The sequence below is a fragment of the Carettochelys insculpta genome, chromosome 27 (genome assembly GCF_033958435.1).
Source record: "Carettochelys insculpta isolate YL-2023 chromosome 27, ASM3395843v1, whole genome shotgun sequence".
NCBI lineage: Eukaryota > Metazoa > Chordata > Testudines > Carettochelyidae > Carettochelys > Carettochelys insculpta.
Window position 1 is genome coordinate 14,121,391 of NC_134163.1, and position 13,496 is coordinate 14,134,886.

At 60.0% G+C, this 13,496-nt stretch overlaps 1 protein-coding gene across 1 annotated transcript in view; it reads left to right on the top strand.

Annotated features, from left to right (window-relative positions):
• Positions 1 to 3,023: 3,023 nt before the first annotated feature.
• KCNN1 (potassium calcium-activated channel subfamily N member 1) overlaps positions 3,024 to 13,496 on the top strand; it is a 66,233-nt gene continuing 55,760 nt past the window's right edge. Inside the window, exon 1 of the mRNA XM_074978364.1 lies at positions 3,024 to 3,083. The gene's annotated coding sequence lies outside the window, so the exon portion shown is untranslated. The remainder of the gene's footprint in view (positions 3,084 to 13,496) is intronic.

Consider the following 13,496-nt stretch of genomic DNA (forward strand, 5'->3'; position numbering starts at 1 on the left):
CGGGGGTAACCCTAGCCTGGGCCAGCAGAGAGCTGGTGAGGTGCAGAGTCGCGGAGGGGACTGAAGCTCCCACGGTGCTGCCTTGGGTTCCCGTCCGCCTGCAGGTTAACAGGTGAGCGTTGGGCCCTTCCCTGCTGGGGCTCGGGGGAACAGCGGTGTCCCCCAAGTCAGGCCAGGTATCACTGCCCCTGGGCTGCAGCGGGAGGGGAGTGGAATTCCCCCTCTGCTAGTCTGTTACCGGTGGCTGGTGTGCTGTGTGAACTAGCAGAGCAAGCAGCGGGACTGGGGCTGGGGCTGCTCCCATGGCCAACCGCCGGCTGCAGCCTGCAAAGCACGTTTGAACGCAATCTCCAGGGGCAGGCCCGGGAGAGCCCTGCTTCTCCCTCTCAGGCCTCGCGCTGCCAGCCTGATGCCCATCGCCCCATCTGGCTCCAGGGGGCCACCACACCTGGTCCTGCCAGCTGGGATCTCTTCCCCAAGCAGTACCCTGGGACATGCACCCTGTGCTTCCCGCCCCTCCGGCCCCCAGGCTGGGGGTGGATGTGAGACTGGGTCCTCCCCCCCCTCTCCCAGCTGTGCTGCTGGGCCGGGAGCAGAGAGTAGCTGCAGCAAGAAGGGGAAGCACGTGGGGCCGGAGGCAGGGAGAGCGGTGGAGTCGCTGCAGCCTGTTCACTTCCCCAGTGCCAAGTCAGGCAGCCCCACCCTGGCCCGCCTGCTGCTTCACTACCCTGCAAGGGCCCGAAGCGCGGAGAGCACCTGACAGGGCTGGGCGAGGGAGCCACCCTCGGGCGCCAGTGACGCCTGGGGAGCCCACACGCCCTGTGTGCCAGCAGGGCCGGGCTGCAGCTTTGGGGTAGCTGCAGGCAACAGTGAGACTGCCACCCACCCCTGGGCCAAGGGCAGGCCTGCCGGGGGAAGTGGGGGAGGGCGTCTCCCCCTGCCCCAGCCCAAATTCTATGCCCGGGGGAGGTGCATTGCCACTGAGATCTTGCCTCAGGCCTCTATCCTGAGGGAGGGGCTGCCAGGCCATGCCCAAGGGAGGGTTTTGCTACCCAGCGGGTGGGATCACAGCTCAGACCCCCCAGGCTCCCTGTGGGAGCTCCCCAACCTGACAGCATAGTCCTGGGGGCCAGGTTCCAGTGCTCGGAGCTGGGCCCAGCCCCCTGCACCAAGGCACTTTGGCTGGGGCCCTTCTCAAAGTGTGGGGGCGGGGGAGCTGTCCCTTTTCCTGCACCCTCAGCCCCCGGGCGGTCCTGCAGGCCAGCAACAGCCCCTTCGTTTCCCAGGCACTGCTCAGGCTCGTCTGCCCGGGGGAGGGAGGTCCCAAGCATCTTTGTTCCCGGGGCAGTTCCCAACGCCCCCTCCCCGGTTCAGATCAGCTCTGCTGCCTTGGGAGCTTCCCCTGGCTCAGCTGCAGCGAGAGCTCTGGCCCAGACAGCTCCAAAGCCCTTGTCTGGAGAGCAGCGGGGCAGGGGCAGGGCGGGGGGCCTTCCTGGCTGGGCAGGGAGGGGCTTTTCTGTGAGTGCCGTGAGGCTCAGGCATGGAGAAGTGGCTCAGTGCCAGGGTATCCTGTAAACCCCTGGGCTGCCCACGGGGCACCCTCAGAACCAGGCGGGCAGGGCCCTGCTAGCTCTTGGGGGCCAGGCCTCCCTGCAGGCTCCTAGGGTTACATTCAGCAGGGCCCAGCTGGGTGCGAAGGGACAATCTGAGCTATCGCCGTCTCCTTGGGACCCAGCCCCATGGACACCATCAGGCTTCTCAGTTGGGTTCTGGATGCTACACAGCGGCGGGGGTGGGGGATGCTGGGCCAGGGCAGGTACAAGTGGGATGGTACCAGGTGAGTAACAACAAGTTCTCCTGGGTAAGGGCAGTGCCCATGGCTGCTGGTGGAATTAACACCCACCGGGCAGTGGTGCAGCAGCAGGTGGTGCTGGGTGTTAGTGGTGGGTACAGGTGAGTGCCAGGTGACAGTGGGTCTTGCTGGTGGGTGTTTCCGGGCTGGTGTTCTCGCCACCCTGACTCCACCAGGGGTTTCCCAAAGAGCTTTGTGCTTCCAGGCAAACTCTCGGTCCTGCTGGGGCTGATCCTTCCCCTCCTAGTGCTCCAGGATGGGATTAACCCCTTCGCTGCTGCAGGCCAGGCTGTCTCCCTGTGTCAGCTCTCAGGAGGCTCCTGCCCCCTTGGGATGATCCCACCCAGGGACCAGCTGCTGCCAGTGTTTGCTGAAAGCTGAGCACTTGGGAGATACATGTGCCTCCCAGCTGGCAGCCTGTGTTTCTATGGGTGGTGCACATCCGCATATGTCTCGGTGCACAGAACAAGTTTTATTCTGTCCGTGGATGGAAACAATTAGAGGGAAGGTTGGATCACATGGGCAGCTTCTCCGAGCTGGCCATGCCAGTGAGCGGAGGTGGCGGTCATCACCAGAGGCCCTCCGCAGCCTGGGCATCTGTGCCAAGATGACAGGCTGGGGACAGATCGCTGTGACAAAGAGCCTCGTGTGGGAGACACCGACCTGCTGGGCTCTGCATGAGGCCTCGTCCCAGGCTGCCGTGTTCCTGTGTGACTCGTGCTGGGGCACACGGCCAAGCCGCCTGTGACTAGCTTGTTTGGATTCCCGTCAGAACCAACCTCTTTTTTTTTTTTTTTGAGCCAAAACATTTCAGCTCCTGCCAGTCAAACACCGAGATCTGTAGACTGGGGAGAACTTTTGTGCTTGGCCTTGGCTCCAGCACTTTGAGATCTGTGCGGGGCCAGGCCTGGGGAAGAGCAGGCTGCAGGGTTCTAATCAGTCAGTGTATTCACTACCTCAGGAGGTCAGGCCTGGCTGGAAGGCTGGCGTAACTCCTTGACTACAGCGCACAGAGGAGGTTCTGCAGCAGAAATCCCCGAGCTTCGCCCTGAGCTGCAGGGGGAGTTGGGCGTTTAAGCTGTGCCTGTACCACCAGCTCTAAAGCGGTGCTTCCCTTTCTCAAGGTGCTGGCTGGCCCTTTAAACCTGGCAGGCAGGAACAGCTGTTGCCCTTAGGGTGTGCTCTGGCCTCCCTGGTGCAGAGGGATGACAGCTCAGCCGCTTTCCAGCCGGTGAGTACAGAGTGTTTGTGTTGCTGTTGTCTCCTGCTTTGCAGGTTCTCCCCAGTGCTGTGCAAAGCTGGGGCTGTGCTGGAGGGGGCTGAGCAGGGCCTCCTTGTGCCTCCCACCCTGTGCTGCATTGAAAGGCTTAGCAGGGAAGGGCCCTTGTTCCCCGCGCAGCCCTGCAGGTTGCAGCCTTGTTTCGAAGCACAGCAGATCCGAGGGCAGGTGGTGGAGTGGTTTTCACAGGGCTCTGCTGACAGGGAGCTGGACAAATCCCCTGCAAGTGGATGAGAGAGTGGCTTCCAAGGGAGACCCAGGCCCGCTGGGACCCCACTGGGACCTGGGATGGAGTTGGCCCATGGCAGTGTTCCCTGTAAACTGAGCATTTGGGTGGCTACCTGGAGAGATTCTGATGCCGCCTGGCTGGTGAGCAGAGCTCCCTTAGCTAGTTTCTCTTGGTGGTGCATGTTCTCATGTGCCTCAGTGCACAGAACAAAATGTATTCCACACGGAGGTGGAAAAAATAAGGGGGCGCATTGCACAAGAGTATTAAAAGGGGTGCACAGGCAGGGTGGCTGGGCGTCTACAGACTCGGCTGTTCCTCTGCTGGGGGCCAATGCCCTTTAGCAATCTGGGGAGGACAGGGAGGTTGTGAGCCTTGGAGCCAGCACAATAGCACAGTCCCTTAGTCTATCAGGTGCCGCAGGGCTTCTCGCTGTTTTAGCACATGCTTAGCCAGCATTCCAGTGAGGCCCAGGCACAGGGGCCTCTGTGGCCTCCTGCAGGGAATGGAAGAGGCTGTATCTATCTGTTAGAAAACGTTCCCAGGAACCGAGGGGGGCTGTGACCTTGAGTGAATCATGAGGCCCTGAAGTTCTTCTCTGTTGTAGCACCCAGGTGGTGTGGGAAGGAATATAGTCCAGTGCGTAAAGCAGGGGACTGGCCAACTGGACTCCTGGGTTTTCCCCACCACCAGGTGTGGGAGGAGGGGTAGAATTTGGCCTCATGCTGAGATTAGGGGAAATAAGGAATCAGGATTCCTGGGGTCTATTCCAGGCTCTGCCACCAACTTACTGTTCGACCTTGGGTGCGTCACAACCCTTCTGTGCCTCCCCATCTTTCTCCCTCCTCTGTTAAATCTTCCCCCCTCCAGCTCAATCTGTTTGAGCTTCTCAGCTGGCCAGGCCCAGCAGGGCACGAGAAGGCCAGTAAACAATCCGTGGGGGTCTTCTCGAGGTCACTAGAGCCTCTGCTGTGTGGCTGGCAGCAGCCTCTGCCTCTTGGGTATGTGCAGGAGATAACCAAGAGGAATGTGGTGCAGAAATGATGATAATGCACCAGAAAGCATGGCCTGTTCAAAGTCACCCCAAGGACATGTTCTAATCCTGGCCAAAGACTGGGGGATTGAGAAACTGTCTGGTTTATGGGCTGCAAGGGGTTAATGCTCTGCCCCTGCCACCTCCTTCTCCGCCCTGGTGACCCGTCTGTACGTGACATGAGTTTGCAGAGGCTGGATGGACTTTGGTGCATGGCACGAAACTAAGGGGCTTCCCATGAAATGCTGGGACGGAGATAATGGGGGCCTGCGGATTGGGTGAGCAGCACGTGTGGGGCACCTGGGGCTGGAACAGGTAGGGCTGCAGGACCGAGTGGCACTGGCCGGGCGTGGGCAGAGCTGGGGGGACACACTGCAGCAGCGGGGGTGGGATATCGGGGTGGGGGTGCTTTTACATGTCCCCTAGCACTACCCTTAGTTCTGTCTTCTCCCAGCCCTAAATTTCCTCTCACTCAAAAAGTCTGGGCAGCCCAAGCCTGGCCCCTTGGCATCCGTGGGGGCAGAGCGTGGCCTGGTTGTGGGGCAGTCAGCAGCCGGAGGGGGCTTCCTTTGCCTCCCTGCTTCCCTCTTGTCCCAGCACAGCACTGGCATGGCCCCGTGGGCAGGGGCAGCCCCTTGCTGTCAGCTTGTGGCCCTGCTTCTAGTGCCAGGCGCCTCTGAGCCTGGCCTGGGCACAACCAGCCCATGGCAGGGGAGGGATTTTTCAGCCCACTTTATGCAGTGCCTGATACCAGGGTTTGAAAAGTCTGGCCCAGGGCTTGAAGCGAAATGGGGAGAGGGGTTAGCGTGAGCAGAAGACTTCCCTGAAGGGGAGTTGGGGGCAAGGGGGAATCCCCATGCCTGGGCGCTTGGAACAGGAAGGGTTAAACTCTGCATATCCCCTCTCCCTGCCTCTGACCTCCTGTGAAGGGCTTGTAAATGACACTGAGATCAACAAAGGATGCAGTGCCCCAGGGCACTGCCCTCCCCCCCCCCAGGATCGGGCCCAGAAGCCCTGTTATCACAGCCTAGGGGTAAAGGCAGTTAATCTGCTTGGCATCTCTTTTGCTGCCTGGTTAGCCCAGAGGTGAGCTCACCTCAGAGCCAGGAGCAGCCTAGTTCCTCTTCGGGATAGTGGTGAAGGATGAGGGAGGAGGCTCCGCCCCCCCCCCCCAGCTCACCCCCTGTTTGCAGATGGGGCGAGTCCCTGGCGTGGCAGCCCACTGGGCCTCTACCAGGTAGCATCTGCCTTTCCACTAGGGGAGCCCATATGTATCACTGGTACCTGCTGGGTGCCATCCATGGCAGGTGCTGAGAGGAGGTGCAGATCCTGCCCAAAGAGCTCAGTCTGAATAGAGGAAGGGGCAACTGAGGCACAAAGCAGGGAAGTGACTTGCCCCAAGTCATCCAGCAGACAGGGGCAGAGCCAGGAACAGACCTCAGGTTTCTCTTTCCCCCTTCCCCCACCCCCAGTCCAGTGTCCCTGACCACTGGGCCTTGCTGCCTGGCTTACCTTTTCCAGGGGAGGGCTCCTGGAGTGGCCCACGGCACTGCCTGCTGTCCTGCGATTGGTGGGCAGGAGGGGGGAAGGAATGGGATGCAGGAGGGAGCCCCCGTTTACTTGCTTGCGGGCAGCTAGGTGTTACTGGAATCGATGGGTCTCCCCACCTCCCCCGTGGCCATGGCTGTGGTCTCTGGGCCCCTGCTAATGGGAACAGTCTCCCACATGCCCCCCACAGCTCTGGCCCCTGGCTCTCCAGAGCCACAGAGAGGGGAAGGCATCTCAGTGCTGTGATCCAAGGACTTTGCCATGCAATGGGGGCAGGATAGGTGGTGGGGCTCAGGGAAAGGCCTCCTCTCCACCCCCACCTCCCAGGGGCTTGGGCCTGGGTGGATGGGATCATCCAAGCCTCAGAGCCAAGCGCTCTCTGTCCCCTTCTCCCTTAGAAGCTCCCCACCTTGCCTGCCTCCGTCCTTCCTGCAGCTCCTGGAACTGGGGTGCAGCTGGCAGCTGTAACAACCCCCGTTTTCTGGGTGGGCTTTGATGCCCTGATCCGTGGCCCTTTACCACCCCAGCTGGGGGTAAGCTTCCTTGCCTGGCAGCAGCAGTAGGTTGTTAGCCACAGGCCCCAGCCTGTCCCATGTGAGGTACGAGGGGTGTGCAGACAGGTCCCCCCCTGCACCCGAGGAGGGGAGGCGGGGGGCAGGAGGGATCTCCTTGGTGCCTCCTACATCTCCGTCCATTCCTCGCCCCCCCACCCAGCTTTGCTCTTTCCCCAGCATTTGCCCTTTGAGGGGGCAGCAATGGGCCTGGGCCTGATCTAGGGGTTTGCCCCCTCTCCTCCTCCCAAAGCTGGAGGAAGGGAGAGTGCGTGGCAGGATGGGGGTGACGGGGGGGGGGGCCGGGGTGGCTGGTGGGGGGGCTCTGGCAGGCCCACCTCCCCTTGAACCCCCCCGGCTCCCTCTTGCCCAGCCCTGCTTGTGCTGTGCTGGGTGGGGGAGGGGGATTTCCTCCGAGCCCCCTCCCCCCCCGCAGCGGAAGCCACGTGTCCCCCCCATCTCTCCCCCCACCCCACGTCACCGGGTCCCTGAGTCTCTCTCCCTTCTGGCTGCAGAAGCAGCTGGGAATCCCCCCCGCCCCATTGCTCAGCTAGTGACACCGCCCGCCCCTCCCCCCCCGTTTCCGCTGCTGGGGAATCCCTCACGAGGGGGCTGCCCTCCCCTCCCCCCCGCCCGGTTTATGGGGGGGGGAATCCCCCCCATCCGGCGCTCGAGGTCCCTCTCCCCCTCCCCGCCCTGCCGGGTGGCGGAGGATGACTGGTGGATGGGGCGGGGGGGGGGGTGGTCTGCCTGCTGCCATGGAAACGGGGTGGGCGGGGGCGGGGGGACGCCGGGGGAGCGCTGGGCTCGCTGGCAGTCACGTGGCAGGAATCCTCCACCGGGCTTCCCCGCGCGGCGCGGAGGCGGCTGCTGACGTCACGGAGCCGGCGGGGGGGAGGGGAGGGGGGGGAAGGGAGAGCTGGGGCAGCGAGCACGGGCTGGGGGGAGGGTCCTTCCATTCCCCCCCCCCCCCCGGGAGCCAGGCTGCGGGGTCCGGCGGGGGAGCGGGTCGCATGAGGCTTGTCGGCCCTGCAGGTGCAATGGGGTGCAGGGCGATGGGGGGGTGCTGCCTCTCACAGGGAGGCTCCCATGCAGAAACGAGCCGCCGGGGGGCAGCCAGGCCCTCGGGGGGCAGGGCCTTTGTTTTCTGGGGCCCTCCACGGCTCTGGCCATCCCTGGGTTCAGCTGCGGCCGCCTCTGGGGAGCGGCCTGGGCCGGGGGCACCAGCCCCGGCAGCCGGACCATCATATGGGGGAAGCTGAATCTCAGGGCAAAGGGGTAAGAAGGCATGAAAGGAGGGAAGGGCTCCAGGCGTGATGGAGGCAGGGAGCTGCTGCCCTCCCCATGGCAGTTCTTGGTGGGGCTGGAGCTCAGAGGCTGTGGGCTCCAGTCCCAGCTCTGCCATCTGCCTGAGCCAGTCCTGCCCCTGCCCTGTGCCTCGGTTTCCCCTCCCACCTTCTGACCGTTTCGCCCGAAAGCTGTTTGGGGCAGGGCCCATCTCTTGTGTCCGTGCAGCACGACAGGGCCCAGCTCCTCTGCAGCCCGAGTGCAAAGACAATAGAACTCATTGTGAACGAGGCACAGAACCTGCTCTGAGTGATGCTACCAGGGGGCTGGGGGGCTTTGAGCCAATCCCCTAAAAGCTCAGTTGAACTGGCATTGAAACCAAATCCGAGATGGCGGCAGGAGCCAGCTCTTTGTCTCTCTCCTAGGTCCTTTATCTAAGCCGGGTGGGTGGGTAGCACAGAGGCTTGCATGGCGCTGCAGGCGCTTGACGCAGTCACGATTCACAGTGGTCTTCCTGGCCCTACCCCCCACCCCAAAGAGCAGCAGCTGCTCCCGTTCTGCGCCACGGATTCCGGCTGGCGTGTGCGGAGGAGAACGAGAGCTGCGGCAAGCTTGGGAGGAGACTGGCTTGGTTCCTTCCAGGCCCCTGCCCTGTGCGGAGGTGCTCAGGTTATTCAACAGCCACCCTGCGGGGCTGGGGGTGGCCACCTGCTCTTGTGCTACCTCAGCTTCACTGGGGTTCCTCTCCAGGCGAAGTGTAATGCAGGATAGAGCCTGCGTTCCCTCGAATTTTTTCCATCCGTGGGTGGGATAAATTTTGTTGTGCCTCAGTGCACCACCAGCAGCCACACACACTGCCGGGCGTGGGCGCTCTGCTACTCAGCTGGACGGCAATTGAATTTCTCTTGGGTCTGAATACAGCAGCCAAGCCAGAAGAGTTAGATCATAGCTTGGTGGCCTAGCTTCTTTGTAACAGCAACGACAGCCGTGTGGGCTTTTCCAGGTGGGGAGAGGGCAAGGATGGTGGGCCCAGGAGCAAGTCCACTGCTGTATTCTTATTGCAGTCAGGTGTTAATGCTGTGCTAATGTTAATGTTGCGGCCAGGGTCTCAACCAGTGATCCCTAGAAAGTGAGCACTGGGCGTCCACCCAGGAAAGATTTCAGGAGCCGCCTGGCTGATTAGCAGAACACCCACAGCCAGCAGCGTGTGTTTCTGTGGGTGGTGCCCATCTGCACAAGCCACAGTGCACACCACAAAATTTATTCCCCCCCCAGATGATAAAAATTAGAGGGAGCACTGGTCTCAAACAGAGACAGTAGTTCTTTGGGGAGCTGTGTGCTCGCCGGGCCTTTGTCACTAAAGAATTAAGTTTCAGGTGGTCAGCTAACACTGGCATTTGATGTGTGACGAGATCACAGATGAAAGGTCCTTGCCTGGGGCAAATGAGAAAGCGGCTGCTGTGCTCAGCTCTTGGGGGAAAGCTGACTCCAGAGGCAAGAGTGGGCTGGTGGGATTTGGAAGGCAGAAATGCCAAGAGGAGCCTGGCTTGACTGCAGAGGTGGAATTTGCTCAGCGTTCAGCAGAACAAAAGCCGGGGAGTCAGCAACCGCCATCTAAACATAGATGGAGATCTTAGTTCTCCTGGCTGCAGAGACGGACGAATTCTGAGGGAATGTGTGTGAATGTGAATGTGAGTGTGTGAGCGGCATAACAACAATAACAGGTGTGTCGCAGCAACCTTTCATAGAAGGACCTGGGAGAGCTCTTCCATTGTCGACAAAAAGAAGTAACAGTCCTCCCCATTTTACACATGGGGAAACTGAGGCACGGGGGAGTGACTTGCCCAAGATCAGGAAGCAAGTCTATGGCTAGCAACAGGAATATGATTTTCTGCCTGTAAGAGCCCTAACAACCCTAACCTCCAAGAGCAGCAGTTAGAGGGTTAATGTGGGCAGAGTGCCCCAGAAGGCGGGCGGGGTGTGTGTAAAGAGAGCTCCTTGCAGTTCATGATTCAGCCACCGGGTGTAACTGTGAGCTGTCCCGAGTTCTAGGCAAGCAGTGATAAAAAAAGGAGGCTAAAGCTGGAACACGAGTTGTGTAGAAACCAGTATCTTTGGCCAGGTCTATGCCTTCAAGGTTTTGCCAGCGCAGCTGTACCAGCATGCTGCCCTAGCGGATAGCTTATGCGGGGCCCCACAAGTGATATAAGTTGGAGTGGCTAAAACAGAGTGTTGATGGTGGAACTTATGTTTGCACTGGGGCCTTCTGCCAGCATGGCTACATTGGTCCAAGGTGCACCTGACCCACAGAGCACAGCTGGCTGATGTCTTTAGCGTAGATGTACCTTGGTGTCTCTAGGTTCTGTGATCCCCTCCTGATTAGGAAGGGCTGTGATTCTGCAGTACAGGAGGTCTCAGCAGGCTGAGATGGTGGCCTGTGGGACTCCCATATGGATGGGGTCGGGCTCCCGCCCAGCACCAGAACTGTCTCTTTCACCTTCTGTGGCTGTGCCCAGGTAAGCTGGGATGCTCCCAGCCCTGGGACCAGGAGAATATTGACAAATGGGAGGGAGTTCCGAGAGGGGCACGACAAATGGAGGAGGGGCTGCCCTGGGGAACTGGGAGAGGGACAAGGTTTAAAACACCTGCACAGGTGGGACTTGCCTGGGCGGGCCCTGGTGGGAGAGGAGCAGTGTTCCCTGTAAGCCGAGTGCTTGGGCGGCCACCCAGGGGAGGTTCAGCTGCTGCCCACCTGATGAGTAGAGCACCCACATCCACCAGCTTGTGTTTCTATGGGTGGTGCACATTGCACATGCCTTGGTGTGCAGAACAAAATTTATTCCACCCATTGGATGGAAAAAGTCAGAGGAACCCTGGGGAGGAGGTGGGAACGGTCAGAGAAGGTTCATCACCAAGGGGGAGTGGTGCTCTTCAGGGGTGGGATGCACTGGAATAAAGGGACGTGTAGACAAAACACCCAGCCTGCAAGGTCTGCCGGGCTGCAGAACCCGCTGGGACCATCCTCTGAGGTCCATGAAGCCCATCGGCCGCCCAACCGAGTGGCCCAATGCTGCGGGAGCTGGGGATGGAGCCTGCTACCTCCCAGCTCTGCTCCATCTGCAAAGCAGGAGGATTTGCTGCCCAGGCCATCCCTGAGCCGCGTGCAGGACCGGGGGCGAGGCTGGAATTTGGCAGCCAGGGACAGAGACCGTTGGGCCAAGCCAATAACAATAGGGATGCGAGTGACTCCTGGCTAAAAATAACCTGCTCAGCTCTGGAGAGAGCTGGTGGATTCGGGGGAGGCCTCAAGGTCACCCCCAGAGCAGAGGGAGCCCTCTGTTTGGGGAAGGGGGGCAGGCACAGACCCACACACCCCTTCTGCTTTGGAGGGGATCCTCCAACTGAGCCCGCGGTGGGGTGAAAGCGGCGACAGCTGTGAACAAGCAGCTTCCTGGGGGCTCACCTGAAGAGGGAGCCCCGCTTCCGCCAATGAGAAGTGAGTGGTGCTAGGCACAGCCCCACAGCCCATTGGGGTGTCGAGCAGGAATCGGCGTGCTCCCCACCCTGCCCTGAGGCGAAGACCCAGAGATGAGCTGGGTAGCTCGCAGGTAAGCGGACGGCTGTAATATCAGGCTCCAAGGCAGGAATTTGTCACTGGCAGCATTTTCCAGAGGCTGTGTGGAGGAACAGGGGCTCATAAGCGGCTTCTGTACCCAAGCTGCTTGCTTTACCTTCAGCAGATGGTTACTGTGGTGTCACCCAAAGGCCGGCTGGCTGGGAGAGCTCGTCCCTGAGCTGTGCCCAGTCCCCTCATGCAGGGCTCAGCCAGGTGCTTATGGCCGCAGCTGAGTGTGTGAATAGAGCTGTAGAGCCAGGCAGTCTGGAAGGGCCCCAAGCTGCCTACTCCGGTGAGGGGAGCCTCAGCCTTGTGATATTTACAACTCCTTTTCCCTGATCCCCAGGTCCTGGACCTCGGGTTGAATCTCAGCTTTCCTTGCATGGGCGGGGGTAGGTTTCCAGGTCCCCCAGTGGGGGCTGAAAGCTTGACAACATGACCCAGAGAGATTCAGAGCCCAGGCGGTGAACCAACAGAACCTTGGATTTCTTGGGGTGGGGGCGGCGGCAGTCTCGAGGTTTTAAAGCCAGTCTCAGGCTTGTAAGGTGCTCGGGAACAAGGTGGTCTCACCCCGGCCTGATAGCAGAGAACCTGAAATCCTAGAGCTGGAAAGGACCTCGAGAGGTCATGAAGTCCAGCCCATGCCCTCACGGCAAGCCTATGTGCTGTCTAGACCATCCCTGACAGGTGTCTGTTCTACCCTGCTCTTAACTTAAATATCTCCCAAGATGGAGAGTCCACAACCTCCCTGGTCAATTCATTCCAGCGTTTAACCACCCTGGCAGGTAGGAAGTTTTTCCTAAGGTCCAACCTAAACCTCCCTGGCTACTATTTAAGCCCTTTGCTCATTGTCCTGTCCTCGGGGGCTAAAGAGAATGATGTTTCTCCCTCCTGCTTGGAAGCCCCTTTCAGGTACTGGAAAGCTGTGGCCATCTCCCCTCTCCGGCTCCTCTTTTCCAAACTAAGCAAACCTAATATCCTGAAGGTCACAGCACCCAGCAACTTCTGCAGAGAACAATGGCCCATTCTCCCCTCCCCCACTGAGAACAATGAGACAAGGAGTGCTGAGCACTGCATGCCCTAAGAGCTCAGGGCAGTGTGTGTCCAGTACAGGCCGACTGCCTGTGGGTCTGAGCCCAGGGTGCAGAGGAGTCGGGGGAGAACCAGTGGCGGGTTGGAGCTGGCTCTGCATGTGCTGAGCTTCAAAATAGTTTCATGTCAGACTCCAGTGCAACGTATCGATCTGTTCATTGCTCCAGCTAAATGCAGCCACTGGGGCGCAGAGCCGGCAATGGCTTGTGACGAGGAGGTCTCAGAGTTCCCGCAGAGAATTCTTCCCGGGGTATCTGCCTGGCGGAGCTGGGCCGGGTGCTCTGGGTCTCACTGATGACCACCGGGAGGGAATCTTCCACCAGGTCAGCTCTGCAGAGACTTGGGGAGGTTTTGCCTCCTGCAGCCGCATGGAGCCTGGGTCAGGAGCTGGTTGGAAGGTGAGGAAGTGGTGGTGGATTCTCTGCAACTGGAGGTCTTTAAATTGAGAGCTGAGGATGTCGGGGACTGAGCCACTGTTCGTGGCCTATTATGGGAGTGTGAGTGGGGGCAGTTCTGTGGCCTATGATGTGCAGGGGATCAGGATAATCTCTTCTGTGAGAGAGTAAGTGGCTTGGTGGCTAGAGCCCTGGCCTGGGCTGTGTTCTTTACTGGCCTGCTCGGTAATACTGGGCAAGTTGCTTTGCTGCTCTGTGCCTCAGTTTCCTGATCTGTAAAAAGGGATCTTTATTTTGTTTGTCAGCTGCTTTGTGTGCATCTGGTGCTTTGTGCAATGAGGTCCTGTTCTCGGCTGACCCCTGGGCATGAGCGTACTAACATGGTTCTGGCCAGTGGCTTCTTAAAGGCAGAAGGAAAAATCTCTCCCATACAATTGGTTTGGGGGCCTGGTTTGCCAGTTGGACGACTGCAGGTGGTGTGTCCTGAGCTGGCGTTTGTGGGGGGGTTAGGCTCTAGGGATCTAACGGCCCCTTGCAATTATTCTCTGGTGGGTTATTTGGGTGGCACTGTATTGAAATGGGTCAAGCGATGGGGCTTTGTCTGCTGCGACAGGGAA